Source organism: Oncorhynchus nerka, unplaced genomic scaffold (genome assembly GCF_034236695.1).
Source record: "Oncorhynchus nerka isolate Pitt River unplaced genomic scaffold, Oner_Uvic_2.0 unplaced_scaffold_874, whole genome shotgun sequence".
Taxonomy (NCBI): Eukaryota; Metazoa; Chordata; class Actinopteri; order Salmoniformes; family Salmonidae; genus Oncorhynchus; species Oncorhynchus nerka.
In genome coordinates, this window is record NW_027040412.1 from 174,110 (window position 1) to 187,796 (window position 13,687).

Consider the following 13,687-nt stretch of genomic DNA (forward strand, 5'->3'; position numbering starts at 1 on the left):
GAGACAGACTGGAGACAGACGCTGGAGCGTAGACGAGACAGACTGGAGACAGACGCTGGAGCGTAGACGAGACAGACTGGAGACAGACCCTGGAGCGTAGACGAGACAGACCCTGGAGCGTAGACGAGACAGACTGGAGACAGACCCTGGAGCGTAGACGAGACAGACTGGAGACAGACCCTGGAGCGAGACAGAGACAGACTGAGACAGACCCTGGAGCGTAGACGAGACAGACTGGAGACAGACCCTGGAGCGTAGACGAGACAGACTGGAGACAGACCCTGGAGCGTAGACGAGACAGACTGGAGACAGACATAGCACCTGTTTTTATTTCTCTGATGTATTGCCTGTTGATTAAAGTCTTTCCTGATGTAGATATGTGTATTCATGGGTTAGGGTTCATGGGTTAACCCTAACTGCCACAGTCGATGGAGGCTGTTCTTCATGATATAAGATATAAGACAAGGTGACTGTTTTTGAAGATGCAGCTCGTCTCCATTTTAATACTGTGTGTGTATGTAGCCACATCGTTTCCAGATTAAACTACTGTGTTGAGAACCATCAGTGACAGGTCTCTATACTGCCCTCTCTTGGGACAGATTAATAGATCATACTGTGCCATTATAATTCCCACTGTCGTTGTTAATCACAATGTCTGTCTACATCCATGATATACCAGTGTTTTAAATACAATAACTACCCAGTCATCAGTTTTTTTCAGATTTAAGATCTTTCTATTTTCCTGCAGCAGCTTTTAATTAGGTTTGTAATTCTTGAAGATGTCTTGTTTTGCTTTGTGGTGCCCTGCAAACGTAACATATTTCTCCTGCACCTCCTTGAGGTTGGGGTTAGTGTCTTTCGGGACGTTTTAAAATATAATTTCCCTCCAACTGGTTTGACCTGTGATGTTGAGACGTCTCCGCCGCGACAGGACGGAGGGAACAGACACGTTGCATATATCCTGTTTCTGTGCGTCAGTTCAGTTGGTTGCTAACGTGACCTGGATACTCTGACTGCTGGGCAACATGACTTCCTGACAGCTTCGTTCAACGGTAAAGACACAACAACAATGTGATGATGCGAGACGTGTTGCGTTTATATATATAGGCGACGTATCCGCAGACCAAGTCATCTGGACTAGTTAACGTTACATTGGGTACAACTAGCAGGTTAGGAGCAAATTAGCTGCGCGTCCTTGAAAACGTCGCAAACATTTACGAGTTGCAACAGGAACCAGCAACGTTTTTCTTCCTGAACACCAAGGTTGAGAAGACAGCAGGTTTGTGGTGAGATAATGGCATTGATCTCGCTTGACCTGGGCAGCTACAGGTAGCTGGCTCGACCATACATTAACAATAGCAGCTGGCTGCCTCATTATGGTTAACCTGCTGGCGACGACAGGTGTCGAGCCCTGTTCTTAGTGCAGGTGTAACAGTATAACTTTAGACCATCAATGAGGACATATACTAGGGGGGGGTCCAACACATGACAGATTATACGAAGACCTTAAAACATAAACACGTATTGATTTGAACAGCTTTCTTATTGGAAGAATGTAGAATGTTCTTAATGTACTGCTTGACTTCATGGAAGAGTGTTTTTTAAAAATTATTAGTGAAATTACATCACATGTCGAGAAACATTTATAATACTCAAAAGTTTTATGGTACGTAATTGCTTTTTTGTTTTTACACTACTGATAATTTTAAAATAATATTTAAATTCTATCTTTAACAATGTGAAGAGGGTTTTGTTCCCCCCTGTCGACCTCATTTCATGGATAAAGATTCTTCCATAAAAATAAACAAATGAAAGTTACACCGGGGGTCGATATCATTTGAGTCAAAATAAATCATATCCGAGTCTTTCAAATGAACATTAATAGTATTTTATTTATTTAATAAAATCTTCTAACTCACTCCAAAATCATTAGAACAGTCCCAAAATAAATGTTGAGTCTCTGGGTCACAACCACAAAATACACATTTGTTATCAATAGCTATTTTAAATCTGTGTATAATAAAGATCTTTACAGGGTAGATTCTATGAATGAGTTTGTATGACACTTCTTTCACCTTATTAGATATACAATATTTACCAGACAACAACTAAACGTTGTTCCAGTTCACTTGTCCAAGGGCTGCATTCCAGTTCACTTGTCCTACGGCTGCATTCCAGTTCACTTGTCCTAGGGCTGCATTCCAGTTCACTTGTCCTAGGGCTGCATTCCAGTTCACTTGTCCTAGGGCTGCATTCCAGAGTACTTGTCCTACGGCTGCATTCCAGTTCACTTGTCCTAGGGCTGCATTCCAGTTCACTTGTCCTAGGGCTGCATTCCAGTTCACTTGTCCTACGGCTGCATTCCAGTTCACTTGTCCAAGGGCTGCATTCCAGTTCACTTGTCCAAGGGCTGCATTCCAGAGTACTTGTCCAAGGGCTGCATTCCAGTTCACTTGTCCTAGGGCTGCATTCCAGTTCACTTGTCCTAGGGCTGCATTCCAGAGTACTTGTCCTAGGGCTGCATTCCAGAGTACTTGTCCTAGGGCTGCATTCCAGTTCACTTGTCCTAGGGCTGCATTCCAGAGTACTTGTCCTAGGGCTGCATTCCAGTTCACTTGTCCTAGGGCTGCATTCCAGAGTACTTGTCCTAGGGCTGCATTCCAGTTCACTTGTCCTAGGGCTGCATTCCAGTTCACTTGTCCTAGGGCTGCATTCCAGTACATTCTAGCAGAGGGAATAGTAACATCTTGACATGGTTTTCATATATACATGTTATTACATTTATAGTTTATAAAATGTAAATTCCTTGTAGCTGTATTGAGGCTATAAAATCCTCAACAGTTGCACTTGGGAGTCATGTTATGTTTCTCCTAACAGAAGAATAGCACCTTTTAGGGACAGCTCTAACAACTATTTGATACTCCTCAGGAGTGAATGTAACATTGTGTGTTCTCATGAATTCTGCATAATCATATAGTTATTATTCAATAATTATTATTCGGTAATCATATAGTTGTCCATCATTATTCAATAATGGTATAACCCAGATAATGCTGTTGCCAAACCAGTTCTTGAAAAACAAAGACTTGTTTTTGTATTTTATGTCTTTATTCTTCCAGATTGTATGTCTGTGGGGGGGAATTATGTTTGTACTTGTTTATGAAAGTTAGCAAGCTTGATAGTGTTTTTACCCCACATCAAAGTTACATTTGAGTAAGACTTCTAGACCACCAATCTGTTGGAATATTACATTAGGGATTATATTCCAAATGCAATCCTTATTTCTTAAATAGTTTTTGTGTCCATTTAATCTGAAATATTATATTAAGAGGTTTTAAAATCAAGAGCATTCAACCCTCCCTCACCCTGGGTGTTACATATTACCGCTTCTCTTAAATAATGAGCTTTATTCCTCCATATGAAGTTAAATCATTTAGTATCAACCGTTTTAGTTACTGACAGAGGACCATCCAAGGCAGGGGAGGTATAAACTCATCTGGACCTTCAGATTGATAAAAGTTCACATCCAGATGAAGAAAGATCTCTTAATAACCAGGAGTTAAATCTCTTTCCAGTTTCCTCAGTTTTTCACAGGGATATTACATACTGAGTTTAAGTCCCGTCTTTCACAGGGATATTACATACTGAGTTTAAGTCACATCTTTATACAGGGATATTACATACTGAGTTTAAGTCACATCTTTTACAGGGATATTACATACTGAGTTTAAGTCACATCTTTCACAGGGACATTACATACTGAGTTTAAGTCCCGTCTTTTACAGGGATATTACATACTGAGTTTAAGTCCCATCTTTCACAGGGATATTACATACTGAGTTTAAGTCCCATCTTTCACAGGGATATTACATACTGAGTTTAAGTCACATCTTTTACAGGGATATTACACACTGAGTTTAAGTCACATCTTTCACAGGGACATTACATACTGAGTTTAAGTCACATCTTTTACAGGGATATTACACACTGAGTTTAAGTCACATCTTTCACAGGGACATTACATACTGAGTTTAAGTCACATCTTTCACAGGGATATTACACACTGAGTTTAAGTCACATCCTTTCAACTAAAAAAAAGTACATTTCCTAATATTCAGAGATAAACCAGATGCATGTGAGAAGGTAGGCCTGACCACCGACAAAACAATGAGACAGCCTATAGGGAGGAGGTTAGAGACCTGGCAGTGTGTTGCCAGGACAACAACCTCTCCCTCAACGATGAGACAGCCTATAGGGAGGAGGTTAGAGACCTGGCAGTGTGTTGCCAGGACAACAACCTCTCCATCAACGATGAGACAGCCTAGGGAGGAGGTTAGAGACTGGCAGTGTGTTGCCAGGACAACAACCTCTCCATCAACGATGAGACAGCCTAGGGAGGATAAACCAGAGACCTGTGGCAGTGTGTTGCCAGGACAACAACCTCTCCATCAACGATGAGACAGCCTATAGGGAGGAGGTTAGAGACCTGGCAGTGTGTTGCCAGGACAACAACCTCTCCATCAACGATGAGACAGCCTATAGGGAGGAGGTTAGAGACCTGGCAGTGTGTTGCCAGGACAACAAACTCTCCATCAACAATGAGACGGCCTATAGGGAGGAGGTTAGAGACCTGGCAGTGTGTTGCCAGGACAACAAACTCTCCATCAACAATGAGACGGCCTATAGGGAGGAGGTTAGAGACCTGGCAGTGTGTTGCCAGGACAACAACCTCTCCATCAACGATGAGACGGCCTATAGGGAGGAGGTTAGAGACCTGGCAGTGTGTTGCCAGGACAACAAACTCTCCATCAACAATGAGACGGCCTATAGGGAGGAGGTTAGAGACCTGGCAGTGTGTTGCCAGGACAACAAACTCTCAATGTGAGCGAGACAAAGGAGCTGATTGTGGACTACAGGAAAAGGCCCCCGTTAACATCAACGGGGCTGTAGTGGAGCAGTATCAAATAGTTGTTAGAGCTGTCCCTAAAGGTGCTATTCTTCTGAGAGAGGTTCAAGTTACTTGGTGTCCACATCACCAACGAACTATCATGGTCCAAACACACCAAGACAGTTGTGAAGAGGGCACGACAACACCTCCACATTGTATATAGCCTCCACATTGACTCTGTGTCGGTACCCCCTGTATATAGTCTCCACATTGACTGTGTACCGGTACCCCCTGTATATAGCCTCCACATTGACTCTGTACCGGTACCCCCTGTATATAGACTCCACATTGACTCTGTACCGTAACACCCTGTATATAGCCTCCACATTGACTCTGTACCGGTACCCCTGTATATAGCCTCCACATTGACTCTGTACCGTACCCTGTATATAGCCTCCACATTGACTCTGTACCCCTGTATATAGCCTCCACATTGACTCTGTACCGGTACCCCCTGTATATAGCCTCCACATTGACTCTGTACCGTAACACCCTGTATATACCCTCCACATTGACTCTGTACCGGTACCCCCTGTATATAGACTCCACATTGACTCTGTACCGTAACACCCTGTATATAGCCTCCACATTGACTCTGTACTGGTACCCCCTGTATATAGCCTCCACTTTGACTCTGTACCGGTACCCCTTGTATATAGACTCCACATTGTCTCTGTACCGGTACCCCCTGTATATAGCCTCCACATTGACTCTGTACCGGTACCCCCTGTATATAGCCTCCACATTGACTCTGTACCAGTACCCCCTGTATATAGCCTCCACATTGACTCTGTACCGTAACACCCTGTATATAGCCTCCACATTGACTCTGTACCAGTACCCCCTGTATATAGCCTCCACATTGACTCTGTACCAGTACCCCCTGTATATAGCCTCCACATTGACTCTGTACCGTAATACCCTGTATATAGCCTCCACATTGACTCTGTGCCGCTACCCCCTGTATATAGCCTCCACATTGACTCTGTACCGGTACCCCCTGTATATAGCCTCCACATTGACTCTGTGCCGCTACCCCTGTATATAGCCTCCACATTGACTCTGTACCAGTACCCCTGTATATATCCTCCACATTGACTCTGTACCAGTACCCCTGTATATATCCTCCACATTGACTCTGTACCAGTACCCTGTATATATCCTCCACATTGACTCTGTACCAGTACCCCTGTATATATCCTCCACATTGACTCTGTACCAGTACCCCCTGTATATAGCCTTCACATTGACTCTGTACCAGTACCCCTGTATATAGCCTCCACATTGACTCTGTACCAGTACCCCTGTATATAGCCTCCACATTGACTCTGTACCAGTACCCCTGTATATAGCCTCCATATTGACTCTGTACCAGTACCCCTGTATATAGCCTCCACATTGACTCTGTACCAGTACCCCTGTATAGCCTCCACATTGACTCTGTACCAGTACCCCCTGTATATAGCCTTCACATTGACTCTGTACCAGTACCCCTGTATATACCTCCACATTGACTCTGTACCGGTACCTCCCTGTATATAGACTCCACATTGACTCTGTACCGTAACACCCTGTATATAGCCTCCACATTGACTCTGTACTGGTACCCCTGTATATAGCCTCCACTTTGACTCTGTACCGGTACCCCCTTGTATATAGACTCCACATTGTCTCTGTACCGGTACCCCTGTATATAGCCTCCACATTGACTCTGTACCGGTACCCCTGTATATAGCCTCCACATTGACTCTGTACCAGTACCCCCTGTATATAGCCTCCACATTGACTCTGTACCGTAACACCCTGTATATAGCCTCCACATTGACTCTGTACCAGTACCCCCTGTATATAGCCTCCACATTGACTCTGTACCAGTACCCCTGTATATAGCCTCCACATTGACTCTGTACCGTAATACCTGTATATAGCCTCCACATTGACTCTGTGCCGCTACCCCTGTATATAGCCTCCACATTGACTCTGTACCGGTACCCCTGTATATAGCCTCCACATTGACTCTGTGCCGCTACCCCCTGTATAGCCTCCACATTGACTCTGTACCAGTACCCCTGTATATATCCTCCACATTGACTCTGTACCAGTACCCCTGTATATATCCTCCACATTGACTCTGTACCAGTACCCCTGTATATATCCTCCACATTGACTCTGTACCAGTACCCCTGTATATATCCTCCACATTGACTCTGTACCAGTACCCCCTGTATATAGCCTTCACATTGACTCTGTACCAGTACCCCTGTATATAGCCTCCACATTGACTCTGTACCAGTACCCCTGTATATAGCCTCCACATGACTCTGTACCAGTACCCCTGTATATAGCCTCCATATTGACTCTGTACCAGTACCCCTGTATATAGCCTCCACATTGACTCTGTACCAGTACCCTGTATATAGCCTCCACATTGACTCTGTACCAGTACCCCTGTATATAGCCTTCACATTGACTCTGTACCAGTACCCCTGTATATATCCTCCACATTGACTCTGTACCAGTACCCCTGTATATATCCTCCACATTGACTCTGTACCAGTACCCTGTATATAGCCTCCATATTGACTCTGTACCAGTACCCCTGTATATAGCCTCCACATTGACTCTGTACCAGTACCCTGTATAGCCTCCACATTGACTCTGTACCAGTACCCCTGTATATAGCCTTCACATTGACTCTGTACCAGTACCCCTGTATATAGCCTCCACATTGACTCTGTACCGGTACCCCTGTATATAGCCTCCACATTGACTCTGTACTAGTACCCCTGTATATAGCCTCCACATTGACTCAGTACTAGTACCCCTGTATATAGCCTCCACATTGACTCTGTACTAGTACCCCTGTATATAGCCTTCCACATTGACTCTGTACCGGTACCACCTGTATATAGCCTCCACATTGACTCTGTACCGGTACCCCCTGTATATAGCCTCCACATTGACTCTGTACCAGTACCCCTGTATATAGCCTCCACATTGACTCTGTACCAGTACCCCCTGTATATAGCCTCCACATTGACTCTGTACCAGTACCACCTGTATATAGCCTCCACATTGACTCTGTACCGGTACCCCTGTATATAGCCTCCACATTGACTCTGTACCAGTACCCCTGTATATAGCCTCCACATTGACTCTGTACCGTACCCCCTGTATATAGACTCCACATTGACTCTGTACCGTAACACCCTGTATATAGCCTCCACATTGACTCTGTACCGGTACCCCTGTATATAGCCTCCACATTGACTCTGTACCGTACCCCTGTATATAGCCTCCACATTGACTCTGTACCGGTACCCCTGTATATAGCCTCCACATTGACTCTGTACCGGTACCCCTGTATATAGCCTCCACATTGACTCTGTACCGGTACCCCTGTATATAGCCTCCACATTGACTCTGTACCAGTACCCCTGTATATAGCCTCCACATTGACTCTGTACCAGTACCCCCTGTATATAGCCTCCACATTGACTCTGGGTACCGTAATACCCTGTATATAGCCTCCACATTGACTCTGTGCCGCTACCCCCTGAATATAGCCTCCACATTGACTCTGTACCGGTACCCCTGTATATAGCCTCCACATTGACTCTGTACCAGTACCCCTGTATATATCCTCCACATTGACTCTGTACCAGTACCCTGTATATATCCTCCACATTGACTCTGTACCAGTACCCCTGTATATATCCTCCACATTGACTCTGTACCAGTACCCCTGTATATATCCTCCACATTGACTCTGTACCAGTACCCCCTGTATATATCCTCCACATTGACTCTGTACCAGTACCCCTGTATATAGCCTTCACATTGACTCTGTACCAGTACCCCTGTATATAGCCTCCACATTGACTCTGTACCAGTACCCCTGTATATAGCCTCCACATTGACTCTGTACCAGTACCCCTGTATATAGCCTCCATATTGACTCTGTACCAGTACCCCTGTATATAGCCTCCACATTGACTCTGTACCAGTACCCCCTGTATATAGCCTCCACATTGACTCTGTACCAGTACCCCCTGTATATAGCCTTTCACATTGACTCTGTACCAGTACCCCTGTATATAGCCTCCACATTGACTCTGTACCGTACCCCCTGTATATAGCCTCCACATTGACTCTGTACTAGTACCCCCTGTATATAGCTCTCCACATTGACTCAGTACTAGTACCCCTGTATATAGCCTCCACATTGACTCTGTACTAGTACCCCTGTATATAGCCTCCACATTGACTCTGTACCGGTACCACCTGTATATAGCCTCCACATTGACTCTGTACCGGTGCCCCCTGTATATAGCCTCCACATTGACTCTGTACCAGTACCCCTGTATATAGCCTCCACATTGACTCTGTACCAGTACCCCCTGTATATAGCCTCCATTGACTCTGTACCAGTACCACCTGTATATAGCCTCCACATTGACTCTGTACCGGTACCCCTGTATATAGCCTCCACATTGACTCTGTACCAGTACCCCTGTATATAGCCTCCACATTGACTCTGTACCGGTACCCCTGTATATAGCCTCCACATTGACTCTGTACCGGTACCCCTGTATATAGCCTCCACATTGACTCTGTACCGTAACACCCTGTATATAGCCTCCACATTGACTCTGTACCGGTACCCCTGTATATAGCCTCCACATTGACTCTGTACCGGTACCCCCCTGTATATAGACTCCACATTGACTCTGTACCGTAACACCCTGTATATAGCCTCCACATTGACTCTGTACCGGTACCCCTGTATATAGCCTCCACATTGACTCTGTACCGGTACCCCTGTATATAGCCTCCACATTGACTCTGTACCGGTACCCCTGTATATAGCCTCCACATTGACTCTGTACCAGTACCCCTGTATATAGCCTCCACATTGACTCTGTACCAGTACCCCTGTATATAGCCTCCACATTGACTCTGTACCAGTACCCCCTGTATATAGCCTTCACATTGACTCTGTACCAGTACCCCTGTATATAGCCTCCACATTGACTCTGTACCGGTACCCCTGTATATAGCCTCCACATTGACTCTGTACTAGTACCCCTGTATATAGCCTCCACATTGACTCAGTACTAGTACCCCCCTGTATATAGCCTCCACATTGACTCTGTACTAGTACCCCTGTATATAGCCTCCACATTGACTCTGTACCGGTACCCCCTGTATATAGCCTCCACATTGACTCTGTACCAGTACCCCTGTATATAGCCTCCACATTGACTCTGTACCAGTACCCCTGTATATAGCCTCCACATTGACTCTGTACCAGTACCACCTGTATATAGCCTCCACATTGACTCTGTACCGTACCCCTGTATATAGCCTCCACATTGACTCTGTACCAGTACCCCTGTATATAGCCTCCACATTGACTCTGTACCGGTACTCCCTGTATATAGCCTCCACATTGACTCTGTACCGGTACCCCCTGTATATAGCCTCCACATTGACTCTGTACCGTAACACCCTGTATATAGCCTCCACATTGACTCTGTACCGGTACCCCCTGTATATAGCCTCCACATTGACTCTGTACCGGTACCCCCTGTATATAGACTCCACATTGACTCTGTACCGTAACACCCTGTATATAGCCTCCACATTGACTCTGTACCGGTACCCTGTATATAGCCTCCACATTGACTCTGTACCGGTACCCCTGTATATAGCCTCCACATTGACTCTGTACCGGTACCCCTGTATATAGCCTCCACATTGACTCTGTACCGGTACCCCTGTATATAGCCTTCACATTGACTCTGTACCAGTACCCCCTGTATATAGCCTCCACATTGACTCTGTACCGGTACCCCTGTATATAGCCTCCACATTGACTCTGTACTAGTACCCCCTGTATATAGCCTCCACATTGACTCAGTACTAGTACCCCTGTATATAGCCTCCACATTGACTCTGTACCGGTACCCTGTATATAGCCTCCACATTGACTCTGTACCAGTACCCCCTGTATATAGCCTCCACATTGACTCTGTACCAGTACCCCTGTATATAGCCTCCACATTGACTCTGTACCAGTACCCCTGTATATAGCCTCCACATTGACTCTGTACCAGTACCCCTGTATATAGCCTTCACATTGACTCTGTACCAGTACCCCTGTATATAGCCTCCACATTGACTCTGTACCGGTACCCCCTGTATAGCCTCCACATTGACTCTGTACTTGTACCCCTGTATATAGCCTCCACATTGACTCAGTACTAGTACCCCTGTATATAGCCTCCACATTGACTCTGTACTAGTACCCCTGTATATAGCCTCCACATTGACTCTGTACCGGTACCACCTGTATATAGCCTCCACATTGACTCTGTACCGGTACCCCTGTATATAGCCTCCACATTGACTCTGTACCGGTACCCCTGTATATAGCCTCCACATTGACTCTGTACCAGTACCCCCTGTATATAGCCTCCACATTGACTCTGTACCAGTACCACCTGTATATAGCCTCCACATTGACTCTGTACCGGTACCCCCTGTATATAGCCTCCACATTGACTCTGTACCGGTACCCCCTGTATATAGCCTCCACATTGACTCTGTACCGGTACCCCTGTATATAGCCTCCACATTGACTCTGTACCGGGTACCCCTGTATATAGCCTCCACATTGACTCTGTACCGGTACCCCTGTATATAGCCTCCACATTGACTCTGTACCGTAACACCCTGTATATAGCCTCCACATTGACTCTGTACCGGTACCCCTGTATATAGCCTCCACATTGACTCTGTACCGGTACCCCTGTATATAGCCTCCACATTGACTCTGTACCGGTACCCCCTGTATATAGACTCCACATTGACTCTGTACTGTAACACCCTGTATATAGCCTCCACATTGACTCTGTACCGGTACCCCTGTATATAGCCTCCACATTGACTCTGTACCGGTACCCCCTGTATATAGCCTCCACATTGACTCTGTACCGGTACCCCCTGTATATAGCCTCCACATTGACTCTGTACCGGTACCCCTGTATATAGCCTTCACATTGACTCTGTACCGGTACCCCTGTATATAGCCTCCACATTGACTCTGTACCGGTACCCCTGTATATAGCCTCCACATTGACTCTGTACTAGTACCCCTGTATATAGCCTCCACATTGACTCAGTACTAGTACCCCTGTATATAGCCTCCACATTGACTCTGTACTAGTACCCCTGTATATAGCCTCCACATTGACTCTGTACCGGTACCACCTGTATATAGCCTCCACATTGACTCTGTACCGGTACCCCTGTATATAGCCTCCACATTGACTCTGTACCGGTACCCCTGTATATAGCCTCCACATTGACTCTGTACCGGTACCCCTGTATATAGCCTCCACATTGACTCTGTACCGGTACCCCTGTATATAGCCTCCACATTGACTCTGTACCGGTACCCCTGTATATAGCCTCCACATTGACTCTGTACCGGTACCCCTGTATATAGCCTCCACATTGACTCTGTACCAGTACCACCTGTATATAGCCTTCACATTGACTCTGTACCGGTACCCCTGTATATAGCCTCCACATTGACTCTGTACCGGTACCCCCTGTATATAGTCTCCACATTGACTCTGTACCGTAACACCCTGTATATAGCCTCCACATTGACTCTGTACCGGTACCCCTGTATATAGCCTCCACATTGACTCTGTACCGGTACCCCTGTATATAGACTCCACATTGACTCTGTACCGGTACCCCTGTATATAGCCTCCACATTGACTCTATACCGGTACCCCCTGTATATAGCCTCCACATTGACTCTGTACCGGTACCCCCTGTATATAGCCTCCACATTGACTCTGTACCAGTACCCCCTGTATATAGCCTCCACATTGACTCTCTACCAGTACCCCCTGTATATAGCCTCCACATTGACTCTGTACCAGTACCCCTGTATATAGCCTCCACATTGACTCTGTACCAGTACCCCTGTATATAGCCTCCACATTGACTCTGTACCGTAATACCCTGTATATAGCCTCCACATTGACTCTGTACCGTAACACCCTGTATATAGCCTCCACATTGACTCTGTACCAGTACCCCTGTATATAGCCTCCACATTGACTCTGTACCAGTACCCCTGTATATAGCCTCCACATTGACTCTGTACCAGTACCCCCTGTATATAGCCTCCACATTGACTCTGTACCAGTACCCCTGTATATAGCCTCCACACTGACTCTGTACCGTAACACCCTGTATATAGCCTCCACATTGACTCTGTACCTGTACCCCTGTATATAGCCTCCACATTGACTCTGTACCAGTACCCCTGTATATAGCCTCCACATTGACTCTGTACCGGTACCCCTGTATATAGCCTCCACATTGACTCTGTACCAGTACCCCTGTATATAGCCTCCACATTGACTCTGTACCGTTACCCCCTGTATATAGCCTCCACATTGACTCTGTACCGGTACCCCCTGTATATAGCCTCCACATTGACTCTGTACCAGTACCCCTGTATATAGCCTCCACATTGACTCTGTACCAGTACCCCTGTATATAGCCTCCACATTGACTCTGTACCTGTACCCCCTGTATATAGCCTCCACATTGACTCTGTACCAGTACCCCCTGTATATAGCCTCCACATTGACTCTGTACCAGTACCCCTGTATATAGCCTCCACATTGACTCTGTACCAGTACCCCTGTA

At 45.8% G+C, this 13,687-nt stretch overlaps 1 protein-coding gene across 4 annotated transcripts in view; it reads left to right on the forward strand.

The window, feature by feature from the left end:
• The first annotated feature begins 209 nt into the window (after window positions 1-209).
• Window positions 210-13,687, forward strand: part of LOC135570958 (islet cell autoantigen 1-like protein) — a 125,686-nt gene continuing 112,208 nt past the window's right edge. For 2 of the 4 annotated variants that reach the window (XM_065016780.1, XM_065016776.1), the window contains exon 1: window positions 210-1,286. The gene's annotated coding sequence lies outside the window, so the exon portion shown is untranslated. The remainder of the gene's footprint in view (window positions 1,287-13,687) is intronic. The other 2 variants (XM_065016777.1, XM_065016778.1) reach the window with 2 other exon arrangements.